The sequence below is a fragment of the Mchenga conophoros genome, linkage group LG11, assembly GCF_057382185.1.
Source record: "Mchenga conophoros isolate Kocher_MC1m ecotype Shallow Benthic linkage group LG11, M_conophoros_male_GT1.1, whole genome shotgun sequence".
Lineage (NCBI taxonomy): Eukaryota > Metazoa > Chordata > Actinopteri > Cichliformes > Cichlidae > Mchenga > Mchenga conophoros.
This window is the reverse complement of record NC_140536.1, coordinates 22,479,551-22,492,676: the sequence shown is the minus strand read 5'-3', so window position 1 is coordinate 22,492,676 and position 13,126 is coordinate 22,479,551.

Genomic DNA, 13,126 nt, shown 5'->3' with positions numbered 1-13,126 from the left:
CATTTGGGTTTGTCATAGTAAAGTTGCTGTCTAGATAAAAGAAAAGTATTTTGTGGCTACAGACTTCATTTTGATTTCTGTCAAATGCTGCTTTCCTGTCATCTCAGTAGTCTATAGAAACTGTCACTCTATCAGTCACATAAAGCCTGATGTCTGAACAAGGGAATAACTCAGACACTCTCTCAAAGCTTCAGCCAAATAACAAATAACAGGTAGCCTGTAAATCCAGACAACTATGACTGATTCTGCACTACCTTTCTCGTGTTCATGACTCATATATATCACAAGTCAAACAGTCTTGTGGTCACGCCTTGATAACTGGTGGCAGGGGAGTTATGTTTGTCAGCCTGGTGAAAGCAGAATCCATCAAGCACCACCAAATAGGCAGTCGTATTTGTACATGTGTTGTGTGTGAGGAAATGTGTGTTCTGATCGCCACATTGCCAGGAAATCCCAACAGGAGGCAGCCTGTGGCATCTCATCCTATTTCCGAGATACTATCACTGGCTTTTTGGTCAGGTATGAAAATGAGCTACGCTCCTATGGTAGTCAAATGAGGACATCTCTGTCAAATCTGGATCATTAAACCTATTGTTATATTTTCTCATGTAGGCTAAATATGCAGTGCTGTTGGCATAGTTCCGTGTTTATCAAAATTTAGAAGACAACAGCACTATTGTAGTGGAGCTTTTTTTTTTTACCGCTTATCAACAGTGTTGTTTAGTTAGTGTAGGTGTTTCAGTACCTCGTGGCAAAATGGCACATCGCAGCAGCAGAGTGATCACAGGTTTGTATTCATTTATTTATTTATTTCATATATATAAGAGGCGTTACTAAGGCTGTCTTGGGAATGGCTTCTACTTAGTCTTCCCCTTGGCAGAAATGGCAAACTGACCTCATGTCACTATTTTTGAATAAACCTCACACCTCCCAAAATGCACAGGGAGGTGTGAAGTCATTTCATCTTCTGCTCAGTATTTTTCTTATTTCTCTGAAAGCTGGAACAAACAGTAAAAATGGGAAACTATGAAGTAGAAAGCATTTGTTCTTGCATAACCACTTACTGACTGCTGCCCATTCTGGTTTAGTAAAGATTTTGCTTTCACTTAGGGGTGCTGAGATTTGTAGAATGAGATCTGTTGTCCAGCAATCATTCACCTCCAGCAACTAGACTTCAAAGTCTGTTTACAGTTTTTGAAATAGGTTTCAGAAAGTCTTTAAAGTCAGAGTTAGTTGGGGCTCAAGTGTACAAGTGCAAAGGTCTTTTTAAAGAAAAGTGCACTTACCAGACCTTTATCCTCATCTCTGTTTGATGCTAGATGCTCAAGGCTATTGGTCATTACTACAATAAAACAGCCATACCTCTGGCAAAACTGCTGGAATTCTGTTACAGTGGGTATTTTTTAATCTGTCCACTGGGATCAAATAGTCTAGTAGTGCTGTGTACTGCTTAAAGTTGTCACTATGATTCAATTGATTTGATTTCAGCAACCACAACCAAAACAAGCTTTCACACTTCTCACAGCTACTGGCTGGCTGTGCAGTTTTAAATACTGTAACTATATTTTAATTTCCCTCCTTTGTTAGCTTACTTTTCTTAAAGGGCAACATAACAAATGCCCTTAAGGACTCTCAGAAATTTGGCTTCCCAAGGTGTGCCTTTTTCTGTCCCGGTCCCTTTTCCCAGAAGAAAAAGAGCTTTCATACTGAAGTGTTTGAAGCATCACATTGGATGTTCACTGGAAGTTACCGTATTCTTTCAGTTGATGCACTTGCAGATTGCATGGGAGTCTTCTAGCCTTCCTTCTCTCACCCGCAACCGGTCACAGCAGTTGGCCGCTCCTCCCTGAGCCTGGTTCTGCCAGAAGTTTTTTCCGGTTAAACAGGGGTTTTTCCTTCCCACTGTCGCCAAAGTGCTTGCTCATAGGGGGTCATATGATTGTTGGTTTTTTTTTCTCTGTATGTAATATTGTAGGGCCTATCTTACAATATAAAGCACCTTGAGGCGACTGTTGTGATTTGGCGCTATAGAAATGAAATTGAATTGAACTGAACTGAATTGAGAACACTGGGAGTACAAGTCAGAATGTTACATTTCAAAATACAGACAAACCTCACTTGCAAACAAAGCACCGAATGCTCATGACTGAGACATCAATTTTAATAACAAATACAGTACACAAAAGGCTTTAGAATTAACAGCACTTTTTTCATGTTAAACAGTTGTTCATTGTCTGCCTCCCAGGGGAGTGTCATCTGTAAAACCTAATTCATTGGATACCCTTTTGTAATTTAAAAGCAGTAACTATTATGTGATTCTTTTCTCTTTTTTTCCCTTTTGTTTGCACATGGTTTTCTGAACATGCCTGACTGACAGGATGCAATCTTTTTAAAATTGCACAATCCAAAAGTTTTAACTGGAAAGCTCCTGCTTGTGTAATGTGCTCTTTTTTTTGGAAAAATGCAAAACGAAAGCTTTGTGAACTGTGTTTTACTTTGAGAGGAGTGCACTGGAGAATGTTTTTTAACAGTGTTCACTTGTGCTTGCTCGAGTCCCATGCTGTTTTCTTCCCTGACTAACAACATGCAGCAGGGTGGAGGTCAAGACAGAGGCTGTAGATAAGAAGGACAGCAGAGAGGAGGGAGAACGGAGGAGGGAGAGAAGGGCGTACTCCCTGACCGCACAGCACAATGTCTTATCTTGTCCTCTGTCCTCCCTGTCGTTATCTCCTGCACACGGACGTGGAGACTGTACACAGCTGACAACAGAACTGGAAATAAGAATAACAATTTATACAAATAAAAGTGTTGAATCAGTTATACCTAAAAACCTGTGTTTCATTTGTAAACGAAATAAATCATATGAAGGTAAACATAAAATATGCAACAAATAACTGAGTATGCTGCTGCTAAGTTATAAGAAAAATGCATGACATGATTTAGCCAACAGCAAAAATATAGAATGAGTTTTTTCAGAAAGTATTAAAAGTATAAAATATTGTGTAATATCTATAATAGTAAGCAATCCCAATTACTCAGAGCATGACATTCAGCTTCCTCAAATTTAGACACTAGTTTAAGAACTATTACATGTAAACACACTTGAAACACTTAATTGCAAATTCAGTTCAGACTCTTGTCTTGCTCATGGAGCCATTTCCTGCCCCTTTTTGTGCCACTGACTTTAGTCACGTGACATTCTTGCTGTTAGAACAGGAAATAAACACACTGGCGCTCCGATGTTACTCAATGTCCCAGATTACCCAAATTCACCCTCAACGTTGTTGTGTTGACCTGTGTTGATCCTTGCTGGTGATATTTGCTATATACTAAGGATAAAGTCATTTTACCTTATATAAGAATGCAGTTAGCTTATTATATGGCACTAGCTTCTTTGAAAGCTTTGAAAAAGCCAACTCGGTACGGTTACTGCTGCAATAGTGAGTTTGTACTGTTTATTTTGTTTTTGGTTGTTTTTAAAATTGCATCAACCTCCAATGTTTCACATGGAGAAAACAGGGAGTATGGGCCTCATTAGAACCCAGGTCACGCTGGTTCAGCATCTGGAGAAATCCATAGCTCAGTAGATTCTGCTGGGTCTATTAGTGGTTGGTAAGTTATAACTTGACATTTAATAAATAGCCGGTTCCAAGAATGACAGGCAAATTCAAATCTACTAAAACTGACCTCAAAAGCCAATTTACAATCCACTGAGAGATTCACTTGGAATTAAATTATGCATCTTTCTGTTCTGCTTTGACTGTGACTGTATAACTTATACCTAATTTAAAAATGTACAATGCACACTTTACCAATCATAAAAGAAAATGTGTGTCTTACATTGGATGGATGTTATGAATGTTTGAAGGTGGCATTTTGGTTTTTATTGCACATCTTCTGTTTTTGATTCATGGTTTCAAGCAGTAATATCCAGGGATGAGCCCAGAGTGGATCTTGGATAAGCCTCTCGCCCTTGGCTTAGGTCCCCACCCCCATCTCACTAGTGCTCTCTCTCTCACTCTCTATCTATCATTCTCTCTCTCTCTCTCTCTCTCTCTCTCTCTGAAACACACACATGCAAGAACTCCAAAAGCACTACAGACACTCTTTGCCAATTTAATAAAGAGAGACTTTGTCATGCGTATCTCCCCCACAGCTTCCTGGCCAGAGTGACAACAGTGTGGGTGAGTGGAAAAACAGGAAGAGGACAGGCGGACTATAGGCAGCACTAGTGGGCAGAGGACTGGTGTGTGTGTGTGTGTGTGTGTGTGTGTGTGTGTGTGTGTGTGTGTATCTCTGCTAAAGCTTTGCGCATATGTGTTAACCCACTAAGACATGTGCTCACCAGGACATTGCTCAACATTTCGAGGTAATCATGGTGCACACAGATAGGCTTCTCAATCAGGAAGGACAACTTGTTGTTTCCTGATGGGGACATCTTGCTGTCAGCGCCCGTGCAGGATAGTGATATGGTTCTACCATTAACAGACCTCATGATGGGAAGACCAATGGACAAAGGCCACGGGGGTGGGGGGACTTCAGCCAGGCAGAGAGCTTTTTAGAGAACTCAAAAATGCATGATTTGTGTTTTCTTGGTAGTACAGCGTGACACTTGTCCAGGTCACCCTCGTAAATGAGATTTCAAATCTCAATAGGTCTTTCCTAGTTAAATAAAGTAATCATTTAAACTTGAATGTTACCTCTGGAGGATTCATGTCTCTGAGAATGTACAGATCCCTCAACTATTATCAAATAGACTTTAAGTGCAACACTGTGCCTTTTAGAAATTGGTTGCACTTTTGCCACCACCCCTGAGACTGGAGGTAGCTCATTCTACCTTGTTTTTAGCAGCTAAACAGTGCACCACTGTAATTCTGCAATATGTTTCCTATTCACTTTCCCTCCTAATTATTTTCTGCTGTCAGTGATGTTGTAACCAACTGCTTGAATACTAACTGGGTGTCCAAACAGATTTCTGCTGTGAGTGAGTCATTTGGTAAATATAGGGAATGACAGCACTGACTTTCAATTTGGGCTCAGCTGTTTAGCAGTCTAGTTGGAACACACAAACACATGGACATGATGACAGGCGCACACGCACGCACACAGCTGTCAGTGGTTTGGGTGTTCAGACAAGATATTTGAATTCTGCAGTGCATACATGTAGGAGATGAAATTGCAGCAGGCTAACATGGCGTGACATGGAGCCTTGCTTTGAAAATAGGTCATTTCATAGGTCGTACAGTGTTTGCACTGCCTCAAGTGTTATTGCAGCAATGTATCAGCGGACGAAACCTGCTTTCGCTCGACAGTTATGGAGGCTCCAGAGATGGTAAAGAGAAAAATGAAATTATGCCCCAAACAATCCATATTTTTACTGTCCACAAAGGTTAGTGACTAGTGTTTTTGTTTGAGTTGCAGTCAAAACCGTCACATAGCTTGCTGTCATATTTATACCTTGAGATTTATTTTGGAGAAGTGAATAAAGCCCACCTCCAATCCCCCTGTCTGACGTAAATACATGTCTGTTTACTGTGGAGGTGTGTGAGAAAGATACAGACAGAAAGGCCACAAGTATCTGTGCACGCAAGTGTGCACAGTCTTCCCCTGTGTGCGCCTTGTTTGTTTGTGGAGGGGAAAAGTGTCAATGGGTGCTTTAGCCCCACCGCAAACCTGACTCCTCATGACATCTGTGAGTCAATTAGCTGACTGAAGAGAAAACATCCCTGCCCCCTCTATCCCACACCCTCCCTTCCTTCTGTGTATCCCTTCCTCCACCAAAGAACTCTAACCAACCAGCCTTCCAGTGTAGGTAGCATAGCAGCTCCTGTCTGCCCTGGCTGGTGGGAGGCACTGGGGGAGGGGTGCTACTCAGGGCTTGGGTTATGAGGGTGGTGGGGGGTGATGAGGTTGGATGTCAAGAATGTGGCTCATGGTCTGCTCTTTTGTGTGCTTTGTGCAAGATGAATAGGCCTATGGCAGGCTGGGGTACAAGCTAGCCAGAGTTCCCTGTTGGCTTGTGTTTTAGAAAAGCCTGAAGGCCCTGGCCTGGCCTCTTGAAACAAGACAGACAGATAATAAGAGCTGCTGGGTGAACAACTTAAATCCCCACTATTTAGATGTAACTATTTCAAAGTATTTCCTACATGGCTCATTCTTGTCTCAATATTGCATATAGCTTCATTATATCCCTCTCTTCTCCTCTGTGCATGTCTATCTCTCTGGCCATGCCTCCCAGAGCCCCCTATCAGGATAGTTATTGTTTGCTAAGCTGGTGTGGGGCTCTTCTTTTTTGTGCCTGGTGCATCCCATATTCCCGTCCCCACTCGTCCCCAACGCCCTCCACGTCCTCAGGCTACTGCTATGGAAATATGCTTCAGTCACATTGCTAATTATTTAAGAGTCGTCACCTCATTAACAGTGCTGGGAGATAATGAATGATTAATAGGTCATTCTTCACATCATCACTGTGTTCTCCCAGTGTCTCCCACTCCTTTTTTCCCTTCCATAATAGCTATGTGTTTTACAGATTGTGCTGGCTCTTGTTGTTCATTTATCCTCTATCCCTCTACTGTACATGCGCATGTGTTCCTAGAGGTAACTGGAAACGTCAGCAGTGGCTGTGAGGCAGGAAGCGTGGTGAAGAGGACATAATTAGTGTTTGGTACAACAATGATCCCTAAGGCTAGTAAGTACCGAAGAATGATGTAGGCTGGAAATGCAGACAGAGCCGGTGTTGTGGTGATGGCTGTAAATGACTGACATTGCCATTTCCTGGTACCATGAAACTGACTTCCCTCATATTTGCATAGGTTGTGTGAAGCAATCATTGGAGAGTTTGCTAACATGATTATTAAGCTGGGTATTCTCAACTATAGACATTAAGGTTTTGCAGTGGTACCTTAGATCAATGTTTGTCTCAGTGCATTCCAAAGTAGTCGGCCTAGCTTTAATCAAATTAGATTTTTCTGTGACGCAGTAATTGCTGTTTTATTATGTTGCTCATGTTACATAATTTCAATTATCTGTACAATGGATAGAAGAATAAAAAAGTAATCAAGCGTGTCCTTTCCCCGTGTATATGCTCTACAGTTAGCTGACTTAATTTCCTGTGGTGGGGGCAGGGAAATACTGAAACTTATTTTTTTTTATTTGTGGAGATATCAACATAAATGTTTTATTTAATTTTTATCGCAAAAAGCGAGACAATAACATGATATCAGAAACACCTATCTCCTGGTGCTAACACAGAGCACCTGAATAGACAACATACAGCTAACACACAGCTAGTGGCCTGTACAGGAACCCCAGACCTAGAATCAGCTGAGTTTATGCCAAGCAGCCAAAACCTAATTTTCAAAGGGTAATATGTGCAGTGACGCTTGCAACACAGGAGCCTCCATTTCTACTTGTACTCATTTCTACAGTAGAATCTATCCAGCCATGACATTTTTTTCTCTGGTAAGTGTGCTCTGGGGTGGTTTTCACCAACTTTTCTGCCACCTTTTCAATAAATAATAAAAGAAGGATGTTTTGTGCCCTGTTGCAAAATACTGAAAAAGTAATGTGCGATGAAAGGTGTTGTGAATTACTTTCTATGGGGAATAAATAAATAATGCAATATATTTTTTAAAAATACATTACTTATATCTAATATCTTTTTTGGTTTTTACTTTCTCAGTTAGCAGTTTTGCCTGGCCACATCCTGTGTCTTAAGGCCACTCTAGGCGTTGTCATATGAATTGTAATTCGACTACATGTAAAAGTGAAAGGAGTCATACATTTTCCTAATGTTGAAACTTTCAGTGAGCTGTGAAAAGCTTGTTGGCACAGAGAGGAGTGGCATTAGAGATTGGAGGATAATGGCAAATAGGGATAAACATGCACATCTTTGGATGTTCTCTCCTCTAAAGCAAACAAAGTGGTGGATTTGAATTTCATAAAGCTTCGCCTTTTTGTGTGACTGAAATCATGATCAATCATTCTTGCTGGAGGTGCTGGCATGCATGATTTAATCAGGAAAAAGGCACGACTTAGTGATGTCCAGGAATAGAATCTAGACAAACAATGGAAAAAGAAATGTATGCATGATACAGGATGTTTCATTTCCATTTCTTCACCTAGTTATACTGGCATCATTCCTCTTTTTTTCCATGTTTAATATGTTAACACCCTCATTGGCTAACCAGGCACTCTGTGGTTGGTCATACTGGTCAGAACACTATAAAAATTTCAACATGTTAATCTCTCTGTTGGGATGTTGAGAGCTACCCTAGATACACTGCAAGACAAGATGTGACATAAAAACCACTGTCATGACACCCATTTTTGCCATAATCAGGGTAAACTTCAATTTGAACCCAGTATAGTAGCTGTGTGAGAAATAACAAGGGCTTTCACACATCTTCACACCCCACTTTACTGTCACTCCACTAAAATAAATTCTAAAATAAATGTGGCATGATTTTCTGTTCTAGAAATGAGCAATTTCTGGAATCCCCCTTCCTCCTCCACCTTTCTGACTTTAGAAGAGCTGCTTACAACAATTTCTGGAGCTTTCCAAAAACAACACCAACAAGCATGGTTACTTGAAGCAATGATTTTGAAACACTATGAATGCATTCCTGTGGAGACTGTGTGCACCATTAATGTTGAAAGAGGCTCTGAATAGCCTAAAGCATTTTCGCCTTCCAATTTGGCTGGACAGCAGTTGCGTATAGTTTGGAAACCGACTTTGATTATGTGGCCACGTAGACGAAATTTGTATTTTCTTAAAGCAATCAGTATGACACAAACAGAGCAGAAAGGAAACCCTGGCTGCTCTGAAATATAATCATTTAACTTCACAGGGAGCAGTTACAAAAGTTGTTGGAAAGCCCCCCCCTTGCCAAATCCTTACTTTCACTCATGCCTCTCACCCCCACTTGTGACTGCAGGCCCATGAATGCAGTTACCAGTCGCCCCCCCACCCCCCCACCGCAAGGTCTCGTATCCACTTCTTCACTATTTGTTTGAGTCCGACCCTCCCCCACTCCTTATCCGTTAGCCTTGACTCAGGCTTATTACCCTCTCTCAGCTGCTTGGCTGAACAGTGACTGTTGATTAGTGGTTGAGATGGAGAAGGAAGCCTTCAGAGTATTTATAGAGACTCACTCATTTACCAGAACAATAACAACCCTCCCCCACAGCAAGTGAAAGAGAGCAAGAGAGACAGGGAGAGAGAGCAAGAGAGAAACTGACAAACTGATTTTTTGGTTTCACATCTCATGGGAAATAAACATAACAGGACACACTTTGTCCCATTGAATGAAGTGGCAGTGCATTAATGTTATAGAGTTGCGGCCAAGGTATCTATGCCTTGAAACTGTAAGCTAACTGTAGACTGAAATGGGATAATAGAGTGTACACTTCATAGATTATTGATGGCTTCACTCTGAATCTAGAGCAAAAGCTTCTGGGGTGTTTTAAAAGTATAATATCCATTTACATTTTATGTCTTTGGCAATTACGTTAGTCCTGATGCTCTTCAGTGTGCACAACTGTAAATGCTGAAGTCCATATATACAATGTCCTTAAACACCTATGGTAATTGTTTCAATTTAATTTTTTAGAACACATAAAGTGAATACCTGTTTTATGTCAGGGTTGGACAGTTACAAGACTGTACTGTATGACAAGAAGGGTTCCTAAGAAATGTAATGGTGCACATGAAACACGTTTATTTAAAGGATATGAGAGCATTTCCTGATTGCTCAGTGACATATGGTAGTGTTATGTAAACTACAGATACAAGCCTCTATACAACGCTTAGACAGCCAGTCAATCCTGGCAGAGACACTGCAGGGAGGATTAGTCAGGTAGGCAGGATTGACTCAGCTGGTTTCAGATCTGAAGCTATTACTTGATGGTGACAGAGATTAAAGATGACTTAGGTGAGTGGTTCAGCATCCACTGGCAGATGACTACTGCAGCTTGACGAGAAGGCTCTTCTAGTTCTTCATAAGCCATTACAAGTTACTTATTTAAGCCAGCAAAACCTAAGAAATGTAGCTTCTTTAGAGTCTGTTTCTCTAGTTACCTGTCTGCATTTAAAATGAGTAATATTATGGTTTACTCAGAGGGTGTGGTGTAAAGCATTGCAAGTATACACTTCTACATTTATTGGGTTTACTATTCGAAATTGAGATACTGCACGCAAACTGTGCAGTCTGCATGCAGTGCTCACGTTCAGCTGACAAAGATGAAGAACATGTACCATATATTCGTATCCATCTGGATTTCCAGACAACCAGAAAATAACCTCCCTAACCTTAATCAAATGAGTCGGAAATTGTTTGGGGTTAAAGCAATGACAAGGCTTGTGGCAATGGCAAAACCTATTTAGGGACTATCTTGCCTAACAAAAGGATATGCTGAATCACTGTCAGAGGAATATCTTGTCCCATCATTTCCTTGTTCACATGTTGTTGGTGTGGTTTCTTTTTCCATAGAAAGCCTTTAGAACCAAAGACAAAGTTGGTACCCAGTGCAGCACTTAGCAGGAAATTCCTCTGTGTAGTGCCACTGCTTCAAAGACGGTTGGAGCAAAGGCACCCGTGGAGGTTCAGGAGGAATGAACACTGGCTTCTGCAGTCAGTCTGTAGGCTCCCTTGAAGACGCACGGATGGCACGGATATGGCAGCTTTTCTCTCATCTTGCTGGCCAGCTTCATAACAGCTACAAAGTTTGCTTGAATTGGCGCAGTCACGTGAGCCAGTGGAAATTACATGCAGAGTGCCTAGGCAGATGATGCCTAGAAATAGAGCAGAGTCTCTTGGAAGACAGCTTTCCCAAGTCAATAAAGTACCAGCTTTGTGCCACTCAAAAATATGTGACTTTTACATGTTCCTTACGACTTAATTGAGACTAGACAGCACATTTCGAGAAACAGCTGTTTTTTGTTCTCTCTCAAGCTGCATCATGGATTGTTTCACAATTTCATGCTTAGAATTCTTCAACAATGAAACATGTTGCCTATTTTTATAACTGATTATGCACAAGCACTGAACGACTGGACGGTTCTCATTTAATTACTATGCTCACAAGCAATGCAATACAATGGATGCCGATATTGTCATCAGTGCATGTAGAAAGACCGTTTGAAATGCACAGGAAGAATATTAAAGTCATATGATTACATCGATATGTTTGTGTGTGTGGGTTTGCTTTCTTTCTTTCTTTCTGTCATACTTTTATCTAAACAAAAAGAAAAAGTTAAAAAGATAAATGTCATCAACGGTGGTAAGGATGAGGAATATAACAAATGGAGTTTGGGTTAAGTGAAGCAGTGAAGTGAAGTTAAGTGAACAGTGACATTTTCATGATTTTTCTTCTGTACACCACTTCCGTTAAAGGGGTTTAACACAAAATATGACAATAACAATTTAGAAATTACAGACTTTTTTGTTGCTTGGTAGCTGTATGGATGATGTCAAGTAAAAAAGATTTATTAGAGAGATGCAGAAACTTGGACAAAGCACCTTTGAAGCATCTAGCTGATTCAAGTAAACTCTTGAGGAGGTGGACATGTCGTTGAAGGAATTCCTTCATAAATGTAATCACGAAGATGCAAACCACCAGTAACAATGAGTGAGATTTCACTAGAAAACTATACCAGCATTGGACAAATTAAGCTGAATAACTGGTACCAGATTGGAAGACAGTAGAGAGAAACAGAAAGAGCTCATATGTACCACATCACCTGGCATGGGTAGCTACCTGCCAATAGAAGTGAGTCACTGTTTACTGATGAAGCGATAGCTGAAAGAAGCAGCATGGTAAATTATGAAGCACATGGGGCTATATTTCTGCTCAGATTCAGTCAATGACCTACAACATATAGAAAAGCATCCCAAAAGCTTCCTAAGGCAAATAAAATGAATGTTACAGTTCGTCAGCACAACTGGACTTCCTTTTCAATTGCTAAAGCCAAAGTAATGGCAGAAAACACCACAAACAAGCAGAAGCTAGATAAGAATATCAATTGATGAAAGTAGCATTTATTAATGTCCATGAGTTCCGAATTTCAGCCATCACGTACTGCATTTGAGAGCATTTGAATCCATGTACTATGCTATTTTTATATCTTGATATATTGCTTTTTGGGTCAGGAAAAACAGAGTAACTATGTAAAAATGCCTGTGATTCCAAAATTGGTTAGTGCATTATTTCTGAAAGTCTACATTTCACTTACATTTTGAATGCCTCGTTTCAGACCCACTACGGTGGTGCACAGAGGTAACATTATGAAAATTGTCTTATTGTCCAAATGGATTCCACCTTACCTCATGAAATGTGGTGTACAAACATTCAGTTTATTTCACTGCTTCAGACACAGCCAGCCTGTAGACAGTCTATGCAATGTGACTCAACAATGGTAAGGGTCTTAGGTCAACTGCTACAACAAAGCTTGTGTAGGTCAGGCAGAGCTGTGGACAGTCTTCTGACATGTTGAGTCAATGAGGAATGTTGAGGCCATTTGTGGGGGAGCTTATCAAAGCTTGAAGAAGCACATTTTGATTGGTTGAGAATAGGTGAATACACAACTTTCTGTTGAAATATGACTAATTCTCTAAGCTGTTTGAGGGTGGAACCTGTGTGTGATCATTTTATCCTGTAACTGCAGCATTTCTAATACATATTTTAGTGTGGGACAGGGGTGTGTCTAACTTACAGCCTATTGCTCATACAAACACAGTCACGTTAACCCTCTCTCTTCCTGTTTTTCACTGAAAGGCAGTCACAGGCAGTTACGCTCGCACGTAAGCATAAAAATTAGAAAGTGGCCTAAGGTAAGGTGTGTCACGGTTCCCTCCCCAAAATCATGAACCAATCAGGAAGATGTACATAAATAAACACACTCAGTATGCAGGAAAAACAGTGTGGAAGGGGCACAATACAAGTAGATCCTCAACATTCTTACAATAACGCAAGCAGCAATCACATAATTACAATGTGTATATCTTCCATTGCAATCCTGGTTGATTGGGATTTCATGCAAATATCTTGAATTTTAAACAGAGGCAGTGATGTGATTGGTGAACTGCAGAGAGTCTGGACACATTATCTGTGCTCTCTAATGCAATTA